The sequence below is a fragment of the Hibiscus syriacus genome, unplaced genomic scaffold (genome assembly GCF_006381635.1).
Source record: "Hibiscus syriacus cultivar Baekdansim isolate YM2019G1 unplaced genomic scaffold, ASM638163v2 tig00113724_pilon, whole genome shotgun sequence".
NCBI lineage: Eukaryota > Viridiplantae > Streptophyta > Magnoliopsida > Malvales > Malvaceae > Hibiscus > Hibiscus syriacus.
Genome location: NW_024063470.1, coordinates 1,327,742 through 1,345,121, shown reverse-complemented (window position 1 = coordinate 1,345,121; position 17,380 = coordinate 1,327,742). Strand labels below are relative to the sequence as shown.

Sequence of the window (17,380 nt, the reverse complement as noted above, 5' to 3'; positions counted from 1 at the left end):
TGTTTCAATCTAAATTCTACTTTTGTTAATTCTCTGTTTAATGTTGATGTTGAATGTGATGTTGGTATGAAAAGGAATGAACTCAATGAATCTCCTGCTGACTTGTGACATAAAAACTCAATCATATATCAAAAGAAAGGATTTTGAGGTTAATTAAAAGTGGATTTTTATCTCAATTGGATTTTACTGATTGGAATGATACTTGTGTGGATTGCATTAAGTGTAAGCAAACCAAACATGTATCAAAACATGCTGCTACAAGGAGTAGTGGACTACTTGATTTAATACACACAGATATTTGTGGTCCTTTTGATATACCGTCTTGGGGCAGTGAAAGGTATTTTATCACATTCATTGATGATTACTCTAGGTACTGAATTTACTGTATGAAAGAACTCAATCAGTTGATGTCCTTGAGACATTTATTACGGAGGTTGAGAGGTAGTTAAATAAAAAGGTTAAGGTAATACGTTTCGATAGAGGTGGTGAATATTATGGAAAGACATCAGAAGTTGGATAAATTCTAGGTCCATTTAAGAAACTCCTTGAGTCTAAGGGCATTTGTGTGCATTATATAGTGTATGGATCGCCACATCAAAAATGGTGTAGTGGAAAGGTGTAATCGTACATTGATGGAAATGGTGAGAAGTATGATGAATGATAGTTCTATACAGTTTAATCGTTATGGCTTCAAGACATTTATTGGCCATGTTAGTGAAATAAGAGTAGTCGCGAAGTTCTTGTATAACAGATGATTAGTCATACATGTATGAATATATATCTTGCACATTTATGTTTGTTTGATACTCTAGATATTGATGCTTGTTTGGATTTTGCTTATCTATAAATCATATTTCAGTTATGCATATTTTGTTATGATTATAGATGTTGAATCTTATTTTAAGACATTGTCGGATAAGATATTTTCAGGTGTATATCTTATTAAATTGTGTATGTTTGAATTGGATTGACCTGTAATACATGGAAGGAATCGGGACGTTTGCCAGGCTCGTGACTGCCATGATTCAGTTAGTTTAGTTCTTACAAAGTTGTGACTTGTATATTACATTATTTAAGTGAACTCAAATTATGTTAATATGTTATATACTTTTCATATATGAATCAAGTTGGAGAATGTTAGAAATTTTGATTTCTAATATTGATTCATATAATTTAAGTAATTGAGAATTGTTGTCGTTGTACACACGGTGATGATTAGTGTATTATTGAGGAGGCAATTATCGGATGTAAATCCCTCCGTCCCATACTATGAAAATATAAGTTTGAGTGGTGTTATGTATAACTGAAAGGTAGAGGGGCCTTTCATTTATTTTGGCCTTTCGGTTATTTTGTGATTTAAAAAAAATAGTGATTTAAAAAACATAGTGGAATCAATTTTTTTTAAAATCTCACGTAGCATACAATTTTTTCCTCAAGGCTCTCTTTTTCTCTCTTAAAAGGAAAACAATTCTTTCATCAAGAATCAAACAATTCTTGATATTATCACAAGGTGAATTGATGATTATACAGTATTGAGATTGGATAACATTTATTATTTCTTGCTTTTGAGATAGTCAACTATCATAATAGAATCATCAAGTAAGTTTTCATTTCTTCTATTGTAATTCTTAACAAGTATGCTATGCGTTTGATTTGGTTGATTTAATTACCCTATCAAGATCCTTATGTGTTAATTGCTACCGCACGCAGATTACTTGATTTTAACACTTCCCACATATTACTCAAAGTTCTTTGTCAAAAAAATTATCTGATCATAACCCAATGCATTTAAAGGAGGTTGAAGCTTCGAGGGGGTCACCCCTTTCAAATGATTATCTCACTAAATAGACGAGTTAGAGTATGTTGAATTAGAGAAATCAGTTTACACCAAGTTTAGTGGAAAAAACATCGGAGTTGTCTTGAGAGCGATTAAAGTATTGTCAAAATTTTGGGTCAGTGCATTCCAAGCCAAAGAATTTGAATCGATTTCTAACATAGAAAGTAGAATCTCTCGATTAGGGTATGATCTGTGGTCTCCTGGGGACAAATCACTAATTTCTCATCAATTCAATACTTAAAAGTTTCTTTGAGGGAAAGGTATTAAATGGAGGAGAGATAATGATTACAAAAATCACGTCTGAAGTGGTTTAAGGTGGAGATAAAAATATAAAGTTTTTCCATCTATTAACCTTTGCGAGAAATTGATTCAATTGCATCTCCTCCATTCGATTGGGTAATTCGTATATTACTGATCCAAAATCAATTTTCAGGGCCTTTGAAAAACATTTTAGTTCAAATTAGAATGAAGTTATCAGGTTTCCCGTTAAAAAGTTTAAGGGTAAGTTTTGCAAGTTGAGTTCCCTTTCATCCAGTTCCTTAGAGGCTCCCTTATAAAATAAGACATGGTCGACGATCAACATAGTAAATGGGTTTCGAATGTCTAATCCAGACGATTTCAACTTAGATTTCTTTAAGAAGTTTTGGCCCATCCTTAAAGATGACATCATGTAATTCTTCATCGCTCTCTATGATAGACAGCTAATAGGCAAGTCCCTAAATCATTCCTTCATTACCTTAATTCCTAAGGTAGCCTGCTAAAAACAATTGAAGAATTCAAGCTCATTAGCCTTGTGGTAGTATGTACAAGATATTGACTCGTGTTCTGTTAAGAAAATTATCATGTTGTATTAATGAATGTTGTATTAATGAAGTAGTCTGTGAGTGTCACTATAATTTTACTCTTGAAAAGAAGATATCAAATTACTCTTTTATTGCTAATGAAGTAAACGATTCTATTAAAAAAATAATAGTGAAGTCATTGTGTTTAAAGATAATATCAAGAATGGCTATGATACTATTGATTGGGTTTTTTTGGAGTTTTTTCAAAAAAAAAGGGTTTTGGTTCAAGATGGTGAAAATGAATTAGTCTACGTATTTCCATAGTGTTGTACATGCAAATCTAGAAGAATGCCAGCTGACCCTAGCTTACGTGAATAGAAAGAAAATTTGTTTTACTGTTAGGATAGGAAAGGATCGGGAAGAGCGTAGCTAGCCTTTTTACACTAGTCTCCTTTTCTATTATAAATATGTATGAGGTCAATGATCCAAATCAAGGTAAATATATGAATGTTTTCCATTACTTTCTAGTTATTATCTATTGAGTATTTCTAGAATACAATATGGTATTCTCAATGGCATTACTGAGTCCGGTGCCTCCAAGTGTTTTTCGATCGGTGGAAAAGCTTTCATGAACAAGAAGATAATTATTTTCCTTGATGAGTACAATTATATTGTCTAGAAGTAGCAAGTCTTTTTGGCCGTTCGAAGTCATCGACTTCAGAAGCTACTGACCAGCATCCTTCAGCCTCCTCCTATGATTGTTGCTTCTGATAATGGGTTTACTGACTGTTGTTTATGATAATGGGTCTGCTGTGGAGAATGAACAATATGATATCATCATGGCACAGGATAATGCTCTCACATATTAGATTCTATCGACCATAAATCATTCCCTCTTGCTTATGAATATGTTTTTTGCTAGTAAGTCGACCACTACGCTTATGAATCTTCATTATAAACTTAAAACTATCAAGAAGGGTGATCTTGTCATGAGAGCATACATATCACATGTTAAAGAAGTGTGTGATGCATTTGGCCGCTTGTGGAAGCCCTATCTCAGAGTTTGAACGTATTTGCAGCATCTTTAATGGATTGCCTCTAGAGTATAGGTCGTTTATAGTTGTAATCACGACCAATCATGAACCATTTACGTTGGAGGGGATTGTGTCTGTTCTTGTGGATGCTGAAACACAGCAAAAAAACTCTGAGCAATTTGATAATCTCCATATCAGTACAAATATTGCTCAAGCTAATACTCACAACTCCGATTTGCAGTCTGCTTCTAATACTTCCCAGACAGATCGGTCCCAATTTAGTTTAGGAGGGTGTGGCAATCAAGGAGGCCGAGGTCGAGGAAGAAGCAAGTACCGGTGTCAACTATGTGTCAAATCTGGTCACATGGTTGATCGATGTTGGTATTGGCTTAACAAAACGTTCCCTGGTGTCACTTCCTCTACTAACAAGGAAAGATCTGGTGGTTCATCGCCGTCTTTTAATGTCTTTCACTACAACAGCTTTGGATCTAGGCATGGTTGTGGGTGCTCCGCTCAAACTGTGCAACACTCTCACGGGGCTATTGAGTATGTAAATTTTCATTTAAATGGTACTCATGGTGGCTCTAAATCTTGGTTAATTGACTCAGGTACAACGCATCACCTTACATCCAATGATGTTGAAATTACCGAAGGAGTCAAGTATATAAAACTTGGTAAGTTATTGGTTGGGGATGGTAAGCCTTTGAATATAGCCAGGATTGGTTCTTCCCCTTTTTATACTTCCTCTTACTTATTAAAATTGACTGAGCTTCTTCATGTACCCTGTATAATAAAGTCCCTAGTCCTCAAGTAAATATTGTTAAGGGGCAAGGGTTAGATTACACAATATGACCGCTTAGGGCATCCCTCTCGAGATGTCTTACTTCAGTTAAATACTACATGTAGTGATGTTCGTTTGCTCAATTAATAAATCTTCTTTACCATTATGTATTGCATGCCAAATGGTTAAGAGCCATGCCTTATTATTTCAAGCATCTATAATAGTGTATGAAAAGCCATTTCAGTTGATTTACAGATATTTATGGGGACCTTCTCACGTCACTTTGAATGGTTTTAAGTACTACATATCTTTTGTTGATGCTTTTTCTCGTTACACCTGGGTGTATCTTCTTAAGGATAAAAGCCAAACTTTTACTATTTTTCAGGCTTTTAAGCAAATGGTTTATGTTCAGTTTGGCAACAATATTCTGGTTGTTAATAGTGATGGGGGAAGGGAATGTCATCATTTCTCTAATATGCTTATGAAGGAAGGTATTCAACACAAGGTTACATGTCCTCATACTTCACAACAAAACAACATTGTAGAACAAAAATATCGTCACGTGATCGAGAGGGCTCTCACTTTGTTAGCTTATGCTTCGCTTTCACTCTGGTTTGGTTCTATGCAATAGTAACAACAGTCCATTTGATTAACCGATTACCATCTCGGGTATTGGACTATGTTTCCCCATTTGAAAGGTTATATGGAAAACAACCTTCTTACAGTCACTCACGTTTCTTTGGTTGCAGGTGTTTTCCATATGTTCGTCCTTTTCAATCTCATAAGCTTACCTATAGGTCACAACCCTGTGTGTTTTTAGGGTATATCTCACAACATCGAGGATATCAATGCCTCACGCTGTTGATGGAAACATCTACATCTTGAGACATATAATGTTTGACGAAAACATATTTCTTTATACTAGAAAAAAATTTTGATGCATGTAGTGGTTAGATGCCTCCTCAATTAGTTCAAAGTTCTTTGATGACTGTGTTGAGCACTTATTTAATGGGTGATCTACTTATGTGGATGTGTCCTTGATTGGTAACCATGGTCAAACTGCTCATGCTACCTCTTAGCAATCGATGGTAGCTGGACTTGAGCAAGGACAAAACTCGTCTAAACCTAGTAGTGCGACTTCATATTCTGCTAGACCTACTGAGATTGGGCTTTTTAAAGATACACAAACTCAACATTTACCTCACCCTAGAAATATTGATGTTGATCAACATACCACTTCTATGCCTCCAGGACGTCACCATATGATGACCAGGAGTAAGATGGGCATTCTCAAGCTCAAACTATTTGTGGCTACTTCCCTTGATGATGAGTTGGAACCCCCAATAATTGAAAATACATTTCAAATACCCTATTGGAAATAGGCTGCTCTTGATTAGTATAATGTGTTGGTGAAGAACGACACTTGGAGGCTTGAATTCTTACATGCTGGTTGCACTGCTGTAGGTTGCAAGTGGTTATTTAAAGTTAAACATCATGCTGATGGCACTGTAGCATGATACAAAGCCCAGTTGGTGGCCAAAGGATTCTCACAAATGCCACGGTATGATTTTGGAGATACTTTCAGCCAAGTCGTTAAGCCTACTATTGCAAATGTGATCCTTGTTGTTGCAGTATCAAAAGGATAACCTCTTATTCAAATCGACGTTAATAACACCTTTTTAAACGATGACCTTGGTAAAGAAGTCTTTATGACTCAACCACCCAGCTTTGAACAGTCAAACTCGAGTGGTTCTCCCATGGTGTGCAAATTGTAGAAAGCCTTTTATGGTTTAAAGCAAACGCCTCGTATGTAGTATGCCAAACTAAAGAGTTTCTTGTTTTCCTTAGGTTTGTAGAATCCACAGCTGATGCTTCCCTATTTATTTGGAAGAATATGGGTGCTCGTGTTTTTATGCTCGTCTATGTCAATGATATTATTATTACGGGTGACTTGTCCGACGTCATTGAGAATATATTTCAACAACTTGGAAATCAATTCTCTCTCAAAGACCTTGCCAACTAAATTATTTTCTTGGCATCGAAGTAACAAGAAGTTTCACTAAGCTGGTTCTCAATCAGCAAAAGTTTATAAAAGACTTGCTGGAACAAACCCAAATGAGTTGTGTTACGCCTATCACAACATCAATGGTCGCTGCAATGAAGTTGTCTAAGGATGCAAGTGCACCAGTTGAAGATCCAAAAAAATTTCGAAGCATGGTAGGATTATTGTTGTACTTATTCCACACTCACCCTGATGTAATATTTAGTGTACACAGGGTTGCCCATTACATGCATAACCCATGTGAAGGTCACTGGGCAGTCGTTAAAAGGATTCTCCGTTATCTCAATGACACCCTACACTGTGGTCTTGTCTTCAGTGCTAAGAGTTCTCCAACTAAAGTTGTAGCTTTTGCAGATGTTGATTGGGCCAGCAATATTGATGATCATCACTTCATTTTTAGAGCTTGTGTTATCCTTGGAAACAACATGGTAGCTTGGAGATCTCAGAAGCAGAAAATAGTGGCACGATTCACCACAGAAGTTGAATATAAAAGCATTTTCAATGTGGTATTATATGTTATGTAGATTCACATGTTTTTGCATGATATGGGTGAAGATTACCCTAACCTGCCTATTATTTGGAGTGAAAAACGTGTTGTCGCAATGAGTGCTAACCCCGTGTTCCACGTAAAGTTAAAACATGTTGAGCTAGATATGCAGTTTGTTCGAGAGAAAGTCACAAACAAGGAGTTCTTTATCAACTATGTTCCTGCTGCACACCAAGTTTCCGATGGCCTAACCAAGCCTTTAGCTAAGGCATGGTTTTTTTTTTCGCAGAAAACTTCAAGTTGTTGATGGAGAATGAGCAGAAGAGTAGGGAGAATTTTGTGCATGCAATTTTAGAAGAATGCCAGCTGGCCCTAGCTTGTGTGAATAGAAAGGAAATTAGTTATATTGTTAGCATGGGAAAGGAGCTGGTAAAGAATAGCTAGCCTTTTTACACTAGTCTCATTTTCTACTATAAATATATTTGAGGCCATTGTTCCAAATCATGGCATATATATGAATGATTTCCATTACTTTATGGCTATTATCAATAGAGTATTTCTAGAATACAACACACAACATCCATCTCAGTCTTGATAAATGAATCCCCTTCCAAAATGTTTAATATTAAAAAAGGTTTGAGATAGGAATTCTGGATTTCTTCATTGCTCTTTAACCTTATTACGAAAGCTTTTAATGTTCTAATTCTTAGAGTTTTTGAAGTTATACTTTTCTATGGAGTTGTGGTGGGTAGCGGGGGTTCGATATATCAAGCCTATAGTTCACTGATGATTTAATTTTCTTCTCCTCTACTGGAGAATAACATATTAGAATCATTAAGAGAATTCTAATAATTTTGAAACTCACTTCTGGCCTAAAATTAGACATGAAAAAAACTAAGTTATTTGGGAACAATGTTGATGTAAATCTTGTTATAGTAGGGGTTCATTTATACAAGGCATGTCTGGTTGCAAAGGGATACTATCAAATTCTTGGGAAAGGTTTTAGAGATACATTCGACCTATAATTAAGTTTAACACCTTAAATGTCATCCTCTCGTCTGATGTGACAATTAATTGGGTTTTTCAGCAGGTAGACATAAACAACGCGCTCTTAAACAACGATCTGCATAAAGACGTATTTATGTAACAGCGTCCGGGGTTCGAGCAAGCTTCCCCTGATAAGTCCAAGCTCTTTTGTAAACTAAAAAAAACTCTTTACGGGTTACGCCAGGCTCTTTAAAATTGGCATACAAAACTTTGAGAGTTTTGTTGCAGTTAGGGTTTAAAGAGTCACAAGAAGATGTGTCACTATTTGTAAGAAGACGAGATGGGTGCTACAAATATATGCTCATCTATGTTGATGATATAATCATCACATGGCACTCTAGTGTTGAGGTGAAAGCAATAGTGCAACAGCTTAGTGCAAAGTTTTCACTAAAAGATCTAGGTGATCTTGCATTTTTTTTTGTATTGAAGTTAAGGGAAGCGTGAAAGGAATTGCGCTTTGTCAGCAAAAATTTATCAATTAGTTGTTAGTGAGGGCGAATAAACTAAAAGCTAAGCCAATTTCAACTCCCATGATGGTTGCAAATAAACAGAGTCAATGAGATGGTGATTTAGTTTAAGACACGCGTGAGTCTTGTGGCATAGTTTGGGGATGCTATATGTGTGTCATACACGCCCATATATTACTTTCAGTGTCAATAAGGTTTCACAGTACATGCACTCTCGACATGAGTCACACCTGATTATAATGAAAAGAATTTTGTGTTACTTGGATGGTACACTAGATTATAAACTAGTGTTATCGTCGATTGGAGCTAGATGGAGCGTGGCTGGCTATGTTAATGCAGATTTGGGAGGTAGACTTGACGATCGATGATATATATCTGGTCATGTTGTGTTTGTTGGGAGCAGCTTAGTTGATTGGAATTCCAAGAAGCAAAATACCGTATCACGGTTGAAAATTGAGGCAGAATACAATAGTGTGGCTGATGCATCAACAAATGTTACATGGGTAGGAGTGTTTCTTGCTGAATTGAGTGTATAGTAATGTGAAGAACCTATCATATGGTGCGATAACTCAAGTGTTGTGGCTGTAAGTGCAAATCTAGTTTTCCATGCTCATACAAAACATATGAACCTTGACATTCACTAATTCACTAGAAGGTAGCAGCAAAGAAGCTTCGAGTGAACTATGTCCCCGCTGTTGTGAAATTCGAGTTAATTTCCACCAATAACAGATTCACCTTGAAAACTATTATCTAGGTGACTAGTGTGAAAACGATTGTACTAAAAATCACCCCAAGGTAGATTCCCATGAAAGAGGAGGGGTCACAATGGTCCCTCTTAAAACCCACTTTCCTTAGACAGAACTACCAAGACAAGTAATTTTAATAGGACAATAATTGACAATAACTATACCCGACAATAGCTATTAAATATACATAAAAGAGAACACCAAAATATTTCACTAATAGATGAAATATTACAAAGAGAGAAAGAATACAAATAGCCTTTAAAATAGAAGAAGGCTTATATTTGTGGGATGATTAACTAAGGAGGAGGAGGGCTTTATTTATAACAAAAGAATTTCCCCTCCTCCTTATACACAACCAATGTGGGACTTTTGCCAAAAACCAACAAATCTCCACCTTGGCAAATTCCACACACATCTCTAAAAAAACAATCTTTTAATTTGTAACAATATTGACCAAATCTAAACAATGTTTAAACTTGACCGCAGTTACCACTTTTGTCAACATATCAGCAGGATTCTCAGTGGTCCGAATCTTCTGGATTATGACTCCACCTTCTTCTAGAATCTCTCGTACAAAGTGATATCGAACATCGATGTGCTTCGTCCTTGCATGGTAAACCTGGTTCTTTGCTAAATGAATAGCACTCTGACTGTCACAGTGCACTTTGATGTGCTTTTGTTCCATTCCCAATTCACCAAGCAACCCTTGAAGCCAAATTGCCTCCTTCACAGCCTCTGTAACTGCCATATACTCTGCCTCTGTAGTAGACAAAGCCACTGTTGACTGTAAGGTGGACTTCCAACTGACTGGTGCCTTTGCAAATGTAAACACATAACCAGTAGTTGATCGACGCTTGTCCAAATCACCTGCATAGTCTGAATCACAATACCCAACTACACACTGACCATCTTGTTTGTCCTGCTGAAAGACCAAACCAACATCTACGGTGTTCAGAATATACCGCAGAATCCATTTCACAGCTTGCCAATGCTCCTTTCCAGGATCATGCATATACCTGCTCACAACCCCAATTGCCTGTGAAATATCGGGTCTCGTACACACCATTGCATACATCAAGCTACCAACAGCACTTGCATACGGAACCTTTGACATGTATTCCCGTTCTGCATCATCCTTAGGTGACATGGATGCACCGAGCTTGAAATGAGGAGCAAGAGGTGTACTAACTGGTTTTGACATCTCATTTATGCCAAAACGTTTTAGTACCTTTCTCAGATATTCTTTCTGAGACAAACAAAGCCTCCCCAATTTCTTATCCCTTGATATCTCCATGCCTAGAATCTTCTTCGCTTCACCAAGATCCTTCATCTCAAACTCCCTGTTCAATTGAGTCTTTAGTTTCGCAATTTCTGTCTGACTCCTGGAAGCTATCAGCATATCATCAACATAAAGAAGAAGATATATATAGGATCCGTCTTCTAGCTCGCGTAAATACACACAATGATCATATTTGCTTCTTGTGTACTTCTGCCCTATCATAAACTTGTCAAATCGCTTGTACCACTGCCTTGGAGATTGCTTCAATCCGTACAACGATTTTTCTAATTTGCACACCATCTCTTCTTTTTCAGCAACTTTGAATCCATCTGGCTGAGTCATGTAGATTTCCTCATCCAAGTCTCCATGTAAAAATGCATTTTTTACATCCATCTGAACTAGTTCCAAATCCAACTGCGCTACCAAAGCCAACAAAATTCTGATGGAGGAATGTTTTACAACTGGAGAAAATACTTCATTATAATCAACTCCCTCCGTTTGAGCGTAGCCTTTAGCCACCAATCTTTCTTTGTAGCGGATGTTATTCTTGTCAGGAAATCCATCTTTCTTTGCATATACCCACTTGCACCCAATTGCCTTCTTTCCCTTCGGAAGACTAGCTAGTTTCCACGTCTGATTCTTTTGAAGGGATTGCATTTCTTCATTCATGGCAATCCTCCACTTTTTATGTTCTGAACTTTGAACTGCTTCATTAAAAGTGGCAGGAACGTCATCAATTGTAATTGGTGATGCAAAAGAGACCATATCAGCATAACGAGCAGGTTGTCTAATGGTCCTCTTTCCCTTTCTGAGTGCAATTGATTCATGTTGCTGTGGAGGTTCTTGGGTCTGAACCTCTTCTTCATCTGACTCTTCTTCTACCATAGGAGAGTCAACATCATTTTCTTTACTGGTTGGGACAAATTTGCTTCCTTCAAACTCCACCTTTTGGGAGTTCCATCTGTCTGCTCCAATTTTTCTGAAGTCACCTTTCTCAACATGGTAGATTCATCAAAGGTAACATCCCTGCTGAAGATTATTTTCTTTGTTTCTGGACACCAAAGACGATAGCCTTTCACACCAGAGGTGATCCCCATAAAAATCGCCTTCTTTGCTCTTGGATCCAGCTTTGACTCCTTAACATGGTAGTATGCAGTGGAACCAAACACATGTAAGGAATCATAATCTGTAGCAGGTACTCCAAACCATTTCTCTAATGGTGTTTTACCACCAATAGCAGTCGATGGTAAGCGGTTGACAAGGTGACAAGCATAGACCAAAGCCTCAGCCCAAAATTCTTTGCCTAACCCAGCATTAGACAACATACACCGAACCTTCTCCACTAATGTCCGGTTCATACGCTCTGCCACTCCATTCTGTTGTGGTGTACCTCTGACAGTGAAGTGCCTAACAATACCTTCCTCTTCACAGACTTTCAGAAATGGATCATTTTTGTACTCTCCACCATTGTCTGTACGGAGACATTTGATTTTTCTACCTGTTTGAGTCTCCATCATCTTTTTCCATTTAAGGAAAAATCCTAGCACCTCATCATTTGTCTTCATTGGATACACCCAAACTCTCCGGGAAAAATCATCAACAAAGGTGACATAATAGTGTGTTCCTCCCAATGAAGTTGTCTTGGAAGGCCCCCATACATCTGAATGAACATAATCCAAAATACCTTTAGTATCATGGATTGCTGTTCCAAATTTCACCCTCGTCTTCTTCCCTTTGATGCAATGCTCACAAAAAGCTAATTTGTAAGCCCGAGCACCCTTTAATAATCCTTGATCTATCAGTAATTTCAAGGATTTTTCACCAACATGCCCCAAGCGCATATGCCATAACCTGGTTGCTTCTGACTCATGTTCATCAGTAGAAGCTACCACTGCTGCTGTCCCAATAATTGTACTACCCAGAAAGTAATACACATTGTTTCTTTTTTGGATTCCCTTCATTATCACCAGTGCACCAGAGATAATCCTCATAATCCCATCTTTTTCCCTCACTTCTAAACCTTTTGACTCTAAGGTTCCCACAGAGATGAGATTTCTCATTAAATCTGGTACATAATGGACACCTGTTAAGGTTCTGATTGATCCATCCTGATTCCTCAAGCGAATTGAACCAATCCCAAGTGTGTCAAGAGGGGAATTATTTGCTGTGTAGACAATTCCACCTTTTAGTTCTTTAAAATCAAAGAACCATTCTCTATTGGGGGTCATATGGTGGCTACAAGCTGAATCTAACAGCCATGAACTGGAACAGCTGGTTGATGGCGTAGCAGCGAATGCGAAATCTGAATCTCCATCATCATACTCGACCACATTGATTCTGAGACAGCCTTCCCCCTTTCAGGTTTGCCTTTATTCTTTAGCCTGGGACATTCTTTCTTCCAGTGCCCTTTTTCTCGACAAAAGGCACATTCATCTTTGCTCAATCTGGACTTTGACTTCGATCTCCCTCTGCTTCCTTTATTCTGACTCTTGGAACGGCCTCTAACAACAAGAGCTTCTGCTTCGACACTTGTGTTTTCTTGTTTGTCTTTCTTTCTCAATTCATAACTATACAAGGCAGCAGTTACTTCACTGAGAGACACATCAACCTTCCCATGAAGTAGAGTAGTTTCAAGATACTCAAACTCATCAGAAAGTGATCCCATCAACATCAGAGCCAGATCTTCGTCTTCAAAAGTCACGTCCATATTCATCAGATCAGTCACCAGCTGATTAAAGCTAGTAATGTGATCATTCATAGTGGTACCTGGTACATAGTTAAAGCGGAACAGTCTCTTTTTCATGTAGAGTTTGTTCTGACCGCTTTTCTTCAAAAATTTCTCCTCCAGTGCCTTCCACAATTTACTTGCAGAAGTTTCCTTAGAAAATGCATACTTCTGCTCTCTAGAAAGACACGATCGAATAGTACCACATGCCATTCTATTGATCCTATTCCATTCTTTCTCCTCAACATCATCTGGTTTCTCTCCTTCAATAGCAATGTCTAGACCCTGCTGAAATAGGGCATCTAGAACCTCGCTTTGCCACATGCCGAAATGACCGGTGCCATCAAAAATCTCCACTGCAAATCTAACATTTGTCACATCATTTCTTTCCAAAATTGAAGATGAAGAAGCGTCTGCCATTTCTGTTACAAATTCTATTTAATAGCTGCCAATGCAGAATGTCAATTATCCCAAGGAAATTTTTCTGATGTGGAAGATCAGCCTAAGCCGCAACCACAGAGCATACTAAAATAAACCAAGAGCGCTGATACCAATTGTTGTGAAATTCGAGTTAATTTCCACCAATAACAGATTCACCTTGAAAACTATTATCTATGTGACTAGTGTGAAAACGATTGTACTAAAAATCACCCCAAGGTAGATTCCCAGGAAAGAGGAGGGGTCACAATGGTCCCTCTTAAAACCCACTTTCCTTAGACAGAACTACCAAGACAAGTAATTTTAATAGGACAATAATTGACGACAACTATACCCGACAATAGCTATTAAATATACATAAAAGAGAACACCAAAATATTTCACTAATAGATGAAATATTACAAAGAGAGAAAGAATACAAATAGCCTTTAAAATAGAAGAAGGCTTATATTTGTGGGATGATTAACTAAGGATGAGGAGGGCTTTATTTATAACAAAAGAATTTCCCCTCCTCCTTATACACAACCAATGTGGGACTTTTGCCAAAAACCAACAAATCCGCTCCATACTAGATTGCAGATGGTTTGACTAAACCCTTGGCTGAAGGTGAGTTTGAGATTTGTCTTGAGAAACCGAGTGTGAAGTTATTTTGAAGACTAGGAAGAGGAAAAAGTTAAGGGAATATTGGGAAAATAAAGGTGTGTTGTTAACTTCTCATGGTTGTTAAAGTGAAATTTATTTGTTAAGCATTTAGGGTTGTTAAGTGAGTTACTTGTAACTACTCTTTACATTGTATAATATAATCCTTGTATAAGAAGTTCAATCAATGAAGATAATTACTTCTTCTTTATGTGTTAATATTAGAATTCTTATCAGGCAGATTTGAGTAATTATGGTTGCGATCTTTTCCCCTTGAATTATCTTGGTCTTCCCCTCTACTATTCCCAAAATTCTTTTGCACTTTGTAAACTCAACATATGCAAATTAGTGGCTCGACTAGATAAGTGAAAAGGAATTTTTTTTTGCGCCCAAATCACCCTTGGAAAATATGTTCTATCTAATTTACCGATCTACTTTATATCCTTGTTTGAAATGTTGGGCTCTATTGTAACATCCCAAAATCGAGTCTGGTAGTTTCAGGTCAGTAAATGGGTCGATTTCCTGATTTTTGGTAAAAAAAATAATAATCCAGTGATTTTAAAGTGATAAATAATTTTGAAAGTAGGTTTAACTATTTTAAAAGGTTTCTAATTATTAATTTATATTTCTGGAAATTAATAATTTAATTTTAATAGGTGACAAAATTGAATGGTTTTAAAATTGTGATTTTAGTGACTAAAATGTAAAGATCGCAAAATCGAAAATCTATGAAGCTTATTTTACCAAGGTTTATGCTAAGTGCTTTCCCTCCTAAAATAATCATATCTTAATTCCTCCTTTTTGATGAAATTCCATATAGATTCATTTTATAATATTTTGTCATTTTTATTTTGGTTTATGCTTAACCATTCATTTTCTCTTTTCACAAATTCTATCTTTTCTCCCAAAATTCTCTTAAGCTTTCTCCCATGACTGAAACTTTTTTCTTTCTCTTTTCACAAATTCTATCTTTTCTCCCAAAATTCTCTTAAGCTTTCTCCCATGAATGAAACCTTTTTCTTTCTCTTCATTTCCTTTGTCAATGTTTTAAACCTATTTCTTCTTAATTCTCTTTTCTAATCAAAAGATTATTCATATTCCTTTTCTCTTGATTTTTCTTTAATCTTCTTTGGTGATGGCCATTGATGATAATTCCTTTCCTTCTTCTCTTTTTCCAGAAAGGTAATGGTTCTCCATTGGTTCTTTTTATTGCTTCAATGATTAATGATCTATGTGATTGATGCTTTTGATGTATTGATCTTTTCTAAAGAGGATTTATAGATTTAAAGATGATTTTTGGAGTTAATTAAAGAGCTATTTTTCATGAATTGATATTGAGGTTTTCTTGACATAATTGATGTGTTGTTTGAGTGATTAAAATCATTTTAAATAATTTTTTTCATTTGATTATGATTTGGATATCGACTTAATGAAAACAAGTGTGATTTTGGTGTTTTTCATGAATTCGGGAACTGATTTTGGTTGCTACAGATTTGGATGGGTTAAATGGTGATTAGGAGTTAATTTTAGTTTTTATTGATTACCTTTAGGTAAGGAAAAGTGGTGTTAAGGTGTTAGGAAGCTTTGGTTGCATAATCTGTAAGTTTTTCAGTTGTTTTGATGTTCTTCACTATGTTTTGGTAGAAGAATATTTTGCTCTATTTTGAGTGCCTTTTTGATCAGTTGAATTGCTTTTCAAGGTGTTTGATAAATTGGTTATGGAGGAAAATTGGTGCCTAGTGTCTTGGTGATCATTTCCTAAGTGTGTGTAAGTCGTTTTGATTAGCAGACAACAAAGGTGGGTGACTTTCATTCTTTATGTTTGGACTTGTTCAAAGGTAAATGGAAGTGTAGCGTAAAATGAGTTTAGTTAGAAATTCGGATAATGATGAATCTTATTGATGTATTTATTGAATATGAGATATGGTATGAAATGTGAACATGTTATGTAAAAGGTGATTGTGTTGCATTGATGCATAGTGATTTCAAAAGTGTGTTTGAAAGTGAATATATATAAAGTGAAAGTGAACATGGATGAGACGAACTTCTCGATGTCCATATAAGTGTGCTTGATCATGACAACAAAAAATGATAGTGTTTCAAAATGTGTTTGAAATTGTATGAGCGAAAACAATGCATCATTGACAACCACTTTTGATGAACTTGGATTAATTGGCTATTTGTTCTTAATAGGACCTTTGGATATGAAAGGCATGCCTAGGAAAGAGTACTCTAAGTGTTTTGTACAAGTGTAAGTGTTATCGGGATTATATGGGGTAAGGTTGGTGTGATGAGCTTTGCTCCGAGAATAATATGGGACAAGGTTGGTTCGTCGAGCTTTGCTTTGAAAGTCATGGGTTTTGGACCTATATGAGTCCACAAATAAAATAGGAGACATATATAGTTCGTTTATCCAATGAGTTAGTTGTATTTTGAACAAAGGCTATTGATCTTTTAATGAAATAAAGTGTACATTATGTGTAACTTGGCCAAAAAGGTAATTATGCATATGTGTATGTGATGGCTGGTAGAAATATGACAATTATTGACATATATGCATTATGGAAATTGTGTTTAATTATGATGCATGATTCCATGACATGAGTTTATATATGGTGAGGTAAAAATAAATGAGGAGTAAATGCATATAGGGTTTGCCTTTAGCTTTGAGTGGTGAATTACCTAGAATGTTGATTATTCATTAGGCTTCCATCTCATACTCGTTGATTAATACCTTTTTCAGAGGACTAGATGTTGTGTCGAAGGCAATGAGCTTGTACTTGAGGTGATTGAGCAAGGCAAAAGTGAATAAAACATATGTGTTGGTTTTCCCTAAACATGGAAATATGGGATCCTTGGGATTTATATATTCTTGGTATATGTTGATGTAATAAAGATGTTAATGTTATGGAACATTGAGTTGTGGTCATGGATGTTATTTGGTTGTATTTGAGAATTTGAATTGTTGAAATGCATGTTATGGTATGCTTGTGTGGGAAGTGTTGCCAAATGTTGATGTAAGCTTTGAACAAGTGTTTGGTGTGCATAGACAAGTG

The 17,380-nt window shown here is 36.3% G+C and overlaps 1 long non-coding RNA gene across 1 annotated transcript in view; it reads left to right on the top strand.

Annotated features, from left to right (window-relative positions):
- Positions 1 to 2,277: 2,277 nt before the first annotated feature.
- The window catches only part of LOC120187247, a 27,733-nt gene continuing 12,630 nt past the window's right edge, over positions 2,278 to 17,380 (top strand). Inside the window, exons 1-2 of the long non-coding RNA XR_005522267.1 lie at positions 2,278 to 2,290; positions 2,909 to 2,911. This is a non-coding gene — a long non-coding RNA (uncharacterized LOC120187247). The remainder of the gene's footprint in view (positions 2,291 to 2,908; positions 2,912 to 17,380) is intronic.